General features: G+C 46.8%; 1 long non-coding RNA gene across 1 annotated transcript; it reads left to right on the top strand.

Moving 5' to 3' along the window:
* Nucleotides 1-1,282: 1,282 nt before the first annotated feature.
* Nucleotides 1,283-5,590, top strand: LOC144167383 (uncharacterized). Its single transcript, XR_013321978.1, has 3 exons — nt 1,283-1,330; nt 3,383-3,538; nt 5,058-5,590. It is a non-coding gene; the product is annotated as an uncharacterized LOC144167383 (long non-coding RNA).
* Nucleotides 5,591-6,711: the final 1,121 nt, after the last annotated feature.

Raw genomic sequence — 6,711 nt, 5'->3', positions numbered from 1 at the left:
CACACACACACACACACACACACACACACACACACACACACACACACATGTGTGGTCAATCTTTTAACTTGTATACCGACAGGTGCCGTAGTGTGAGTTTCCTCAATCAAATGACCGACCAAGATAATAAAAAAATGAAGTGAAAGAATCAGAGACAATGACCTAAAAAAAGTGGATGGACGCAAAGAAGTCCGACATATACAGAATCAAGAATTAAAGCGAAAGATCACGAGGGAAAAGTTCTCTTGATAACACCAAATGAAGTGCATTGCTTTTTGAAGCCCGGACGGGTTGCTTGCGGGCAAAAACGCTTATCCGCGAGCCGGCGCAGGCAGAACTGTGCGCAGGTTGCGGCAGGGAGCCAGAAACCATGCTACATACTGTAACGGAGTGCCAGGTATCTGTCCAGTCAACAGTGAGGAAGACATCCAGGTTAACGGAAAAGTGAATTGGACAGCAGAAGAGGTTAGTAAAAGAAGGTTGCAATGTTGGTGGGAAAAGAGCAGAGAACAATCCGGGAAGATCGACATATATGCGAACATAGAAGTCAGACTAGCACAAAAATTCCTTAAACGTGTTCTTTTTTTTCTTTTTTGGCAAGGTGATTTTCCGGTGGCGTTACGGCTATCGCTGTGCAACGCCACCCCGTTACAAAGGGGAAGCCACTAAGAATCACCACCATCATCATCGCCATCAAGATGGCCTTGCTAGCGTTGCTAAAGTAGCCGCTTCAGTGAACGAGAATACTTAGCCATGACGGATCACTTCAACAACTTCCCAGACAACACACAATGTCCCCAGGACGTCCTCAAAAGGTCCAAACGTCCTCACTGCTTTTGCGATGTCCTCAGGAGATCCCCAGTACGTCAGTGCGCTTGGTGTCCTAGAAACGTTTATTTGAGGACTTTCTCAGGATTTGCTAATTTTGGTCTTTAGAAGACAATGGGAACGCTCGCTAATATAGTTTTCACGCCCAGGTACTTCACACAGATAGTGATTAGCGTTCTCGTCCACATTGTAGGTTTGTAACACAGGTAACAAAATAGCGCTTCTAATTTACTAGCTGGGCACATTTTCAACATTCAGAAGAATACAAACATCTTCTGCAAATTTTAAAATTAAAAATGATGCAAAAGAGAAAATGTTCAGTTCGTGCATGCTTCCTCCATGGTGCATGCGTTTTGTGCGAAACAATTTTTCAGCACTTCTATTTTGCTGCTGGCCACCATGCGCAAGTACTTATTTTAGTCAAGCCAAGTTGAAAGTTTGAAGACGAGCCAATCGGCCCTGAGAAAAATGGCAGCCACCGTCCACGCAGCCACGCACAGAGGTAAGTCACCTGCCGTGGGTGCAACTAACAAATGTGAGCGCTCTGTATAATTTTACTGGATTCGAAATGTCAGAAAGCAGTGAGCGGCAGCTCAGGCGGGTACGGAAGTGCCGCATCGATGCATTTTCTGCGTTAATTGGCAGCGCGCAAATCGACTTTGTGCCCAAGCCGTCGACATCGCAACAACGCGGGCTTTGTTTAGAAGCAACTGAATTAAATGCTAGCACACGCTCGAGTTGTAGGTGTAATCCCAGTCCGAGCAACCACCAGCAGCAAAGTTCATGACATACTGCTGTGTCTGTAATAAAGCGTCGCCACATTGAGAGTCGCGTTGCGCGGCCCCTGTCCAGCGGAGATTACGAGTTGTCAAGACCACAGTTGTGTTGACGAAGACACCACGTTGGCGTTTCGGCACAAACTGCAGGAGTGGGCGGTAAACTCTAAATCGAGCCTTGCCGCGGTTACATCACTGCTTCGCGTGTTGCGCAGCCACGCGTGTTTTTCTTCACTGCCATCGTCTGCAAGAGCCCTGCTGCACACACCAAGGTCCAGTGGTACTTCGCAGCGTTCAGGGGGGAAAGTACACTCGAAAGCTTTATACAGAGTATTGCGACGATAATTGGAACACTTTAAATTTTTTTCCTGAGTGAACAACCGCTCTGTTCGCGGTCAAACTTCACACGAAGGTCGCATTTTGTGGTCTATTTTGTTTGACACCGGGAACAACGACGGTACTTACCTGTTTATCCTGAAAATAAAAACGATTTTCACCAATGGAAAAATGGCGCTGATTTGGACGTGCGAGCCCTAAAACCAGGTTTTCTGATTGTCTGCTAGCTCATTCCTAGGTGCATTTTCTGATCGTCTGCTCCACCGTTTGGCTCCTTCCTACCGTGAATCCCAAACGTCGTTTCGCTCTGCATACTCCAGGTGGTTCCGTCGTTCCAACATCAACTTGCGCTGGCTCGCATGTCCAAATCAGCCGCCAATTTTCCATTGGCGAAAATCGTTTGTATTTATTTTCAGAATACAAAGTTAAGTACCGTCGTTTGTTCCCGGTATCAAACAAAATAGACCACAAAATGCGACCTTCGTGGCAAGTTTCAGCGCGAACAGAGCGGCGGTTCGCTCAGGAAAAAATTTTAAAGTGTTCCAATAATCGTGGCAACACACTGTACAGTAAACACGGGAGCGCACGTCACTCAGTACACGCAGAGAAATATAGTGATGGTATGGCGAACTGTCGCAGTTCGTACATTTGGCGGATCCACCCCCTGACAACGGTTGATTGTGCTGCCGTGGTAGCTATGCTAGATACCTGGAGATGATTCCAGAGAATACATGTTCCAATGAAGGGCTTTTTACCAAACGCGAGACGGCGCAAACGGATTAAAGCGTTTTCTTTTCGCTTCCTTATTGGGTGATAAAAAAATGTTATCCTCCGTGACTAACTGATGCAGCAGGCAGGCGCGCGATAAAGCGCTTTCAGGGAGTGCGTCCGCCAACCGCACAAACTGCTAGAGCACGCCATTCTCTCACCAGAGCGCTCTGCATGTATTGAGCGGCACGTGCTCCCGTGTTTACTGTAATAAAGCTTTCGACTGTACCACCACTTCGGTGTAGAAGCAGGACTGTGCATGCAAAATACTTCAGGATTGTTCAGAGCTCCCTGCAGAACTTGGCCTTTCCCCACCTGTGAATTGCAAGTATGTTGATAGACAATGACTTCATCTAACTGGCATGGAGGATGGTGTGAGGGAAAGGGCACTGTCAACACTTTAGGAAGAAATAAATAGCTTAAAATTTTAGAGAAACATTTGGAGCGTGGTCTATACATTCTGCATTGTAAGCTAATTGGGTAAAGGTAATTAAACAATGGCTACTAATTCAGCACACCTTGGAAGGCACTGCACCATGCCCGGCAATACTTCCCCTTTAGAACTTTGAAAATATAGCCGTGCAGCTGGGTGAGCAAATTTTGTAGCATTTTAGTCAGGTTGTCGAAGCCTGTAATAATGCAACGAAGTTGCAATGCACTCTTTTTTTTTGTAGACAAGACTTTTGCCAGGTTGGCCATTTTCTGGCGACCGATGCGCCACCTGGCGAGCATTTCTGGGGGACTGCGGGGCCAACAGACGACACCGCAGTCACACACTGTTGGGCCGTGCCGTGCGTGGTTATCAGACGTCCCAGCAGCATGGAAAATCGGTAAGTGTCACTTATTTGGTATGTTAGCAGCGTGAGGTTTAACAGTGCTTAAAGGGGGACGTTTGAAGCGTTGGAGGGCTGTCCCCTTTGCCCATTAATTCCGTTCTCAACCCACTAAGGTGGCGTGCCCCCCTACGCGCGCTTTGTCCTGACGGTTGTCTGTGAGGCTACATTTCGCCGCGCCAGCAGGTCGTACACCCGACCTTTTATCACCAATTGATATTTATTTTCTTCATTCAGAGCAGGTTGCAGTCATTGCCTTTACTTGGCAATGTGCAGAGGCTATCCGTCCGGGCGTCATAATGCCGTTGTTGGCTGCACCAATAATCCGCGTAAGTGCAAAGTGCTCATACAAGAAACGTGTGAAGTGCACCACAGCAAAAGAAGTGTCCGCATGTGGGGAGTCTATTCGCTGCACAAATTTCCTGCATCCCTCTAGTCCCACCGCGAATGGGTCGTCGTGCTGAATCGGAAAGTCTTCGAAAGTAGCAAATTTGCAAGAGTAAGTACCGTCGTACGCTGCTTTGGAAGCACTGTTTATTCACCCTCATGCTAAATACTTATGGCGCGTTTAAAGAGGTTTTGCGTTTAGCGATTTACCGAAACGACCAGGCATGCTCCGCTACCGCGACACTCCTATTTCGCTTTCGGCTCGCCGTTTTGGCGTACCCGAGCTGACAGCATAGGTGTAGGGTTGATTTTTACCACCTTTCCGTCGATGAAATGAACAGAGAATACCTCCAGAGCACAGACACGTGCGATAAGAATTTAGCATGACAGTGAATAAACAGTGCTTCCAAAGCAGCGTAGGACCGTACTTACTCGCAAATTTGCTAGGTTCGAACACTTTCCAATTCAGCACGACGACCCATTCACCGTGGCTCTCAAGGGATGCAGGAAATTTGTAAAGTGAATAGTCTCCACACATGCAGACACTTTTGTTGTGGTGCACTTAACTTGTTTCTTGTATGAGCACTTTGCGCTTATGCCGATAGTTGGTTCAGCTAACGACTGTGACGCCCGGACAGGTAGCTGTTGTGCATTGCCAAGTGAAGGCAATGACGGCAACCTGCCCACATGAAGAAAGTAAATGTCAATTGGTGATAAAGCGTTGGGCGTTCGTCCTGCTGGCACAACGAAAGATATCCTCACAGGCAACCCCCATCAGGACAGCACGCGTAGGGTGCCTGCTTGCCGCCTTAGCGGGTTGAGAACGGAATTAATGGGCAAAGCTGACTGCTCCCCGACGCTTTGAACATTCCCCTTAAAGCACTGTTAAAGTTCACACTGTTGACATACCGAATAAGTGACACCGAGTTTCGATGTCGCTGGGACGTCTAATAACTAAGCACGGCAGGGCGCAACAGCGTGACTGTGCTATCGTCTGCTCGCCCCGTAGTCCCCAAGAAATGCCCGGAAGCTGGCACATCGTTAGTTAAAAAATGGCGGGGCCCAGTGCACAGAGAAAATTCTTGTGTAAATGCTTTGCTAATTTGTTGTGCTTGTATCATTTTTCTAGGTCGTTGGGGCAGTCGGACTCCAGTGACTACTAGGCTCTCCAGTGGACTCCGGTGACGATTCACAGCATGTGTCGCCTCATATTGCACTACGATGCATTTACTTGTGCAATAAATCACCATCACCAGCATATTTTGCATACTTGTGTCATTACGAGGAGGCTTGTGCAGTACTGGTTTTAGATTAATGCTACACATGAAGGCTGTACCCAGTGGAGATTCTGGGGGTACACACTGACATACCTTGGCAGAGTCAACTGCACAAATACGTCGGGGATGGCAGTACCAAGCCCAGGCCCCTCCTTTCTCAAACACCCTGTGCATAACACCTAGCAACAAAAAAGCATGGCTAGAAAGTAGTCCTCAAAATGTCCTGACGTCATCAAGTAGTCCTGCGAATGTACTGTAATCATCCGTGGATTCCTCTTAAGGATGTTCTGAGGATGTGCTGAGGCCGGACAATAGGACATTTTCAGTACCAATTGAGTATCAGAAGAGGACATACTGAGGACATCATAATGTCCTCAATAGAACGTCCTCGGGACGTGCTCAGGATGTGTTTGTGTTGTCTGGGTTGCGTTGGAACGAACATCTCCTTTGGTACGGAAACCCTTTGGATTGGGCCAATATCTCAGGGTTGCACTAAATGTAGCGCGCATTTGCGCTTTTGCGTACACGTACCGTTAAATCCAAATTTTCGGGTTTTCTCGTCACTAAAAATATCGCCATCTATGCGTGCTCCAGATTGAAAGCTTACCTAGCGTGAAAATCTGAACTTTAATAAGGGCCGACTGTTTTTCTCTCCGGGATGAGCCAGCCGCTGGCGCCGGTATTGTGCTTGTTTTTATTGGAACTTTACAACTACGCAGTAGCAATAATAATAATAATAATAATCAATCAATCAATCATGTTTATTTACGTGCCCAGGAACAGCCAGAGGCCTGAGTGCTGGCGCACGGGTAGTTACATGAAAACAAAATACAAGAAACATATAGCAAGAAACAAACAAGCGACAAGACACACACAAATTGAAGTAGTGAAAATGACAGAAATAAAGCACAGGCGGAGCCTGGGTGCCTATGAAGATGCCCATGAAGATGCCTATGTTGCTCTGCCTAACGTAAAGGCCACACGACAGGCAGAACAACGAAGTTTGACAGTAATACAACAAAAACAACGGCAAGAGTGTAGAGACAAATGATAAGACGAACAAATGACAGTAAACAGTTTCAAAAATAGGCAACTATCAGTTGGATAGACACAACCGCAGAGAAAGCAAATTCCAGAAAAAAAAGAACGACAGACATATCATAGGTGTTTAACATACTGTATTCAACAGCGCTGTACGGTAAATTGTAAAGGATTTCTGAAAGATGTCAAGGCGTTCAAAGAAGCGGTTGTAACAATTCTGTATTCTGCGCACAGGAGAATGATTGGAGTTGCGCGCAGCGGTCAAGAACGGGCGATGCGACCTGGTGGGCCTTTGTGGTACACTAAACTCTAAACAGTTAAGCAGGTCTGCGCAAGAAAGGTCACCATGAACAATTTTGTGAAGAAATGTAAGGTCTGCACGCATACGTCTGCAGTTCAAGGAAGGGATGAAAGGGACTACGGGTAAGTCAGAATCAGGATGAAAACTGTGATTGTGATGACGGT

The sequence above is a fragment of the Haemaphysalis longicornis genome, unplaced genomic scaffold (assembly GCF_048455015.1).
Source record: "Haemaphysalis longicornis isolate Haplotype H1 unplaced genomic scaffold, Haemaphysalis longicornis Haplotype H1 scaffold_2, whole genome shotgun sequence".
NCBI classification, from domain to species: domain Eukaryota; kingdom Metazoa; phylum Arthropoda; class Arachnida; order Ixodida; family Ixodidae; genus Haemaphysalis; species Haemaphysalis longicornis.
The sequence above is the reverse complement of the archived record's forward strand: the minus strand, read 5'-3'. Positions and strand labels throughout refer to the sequence as shown.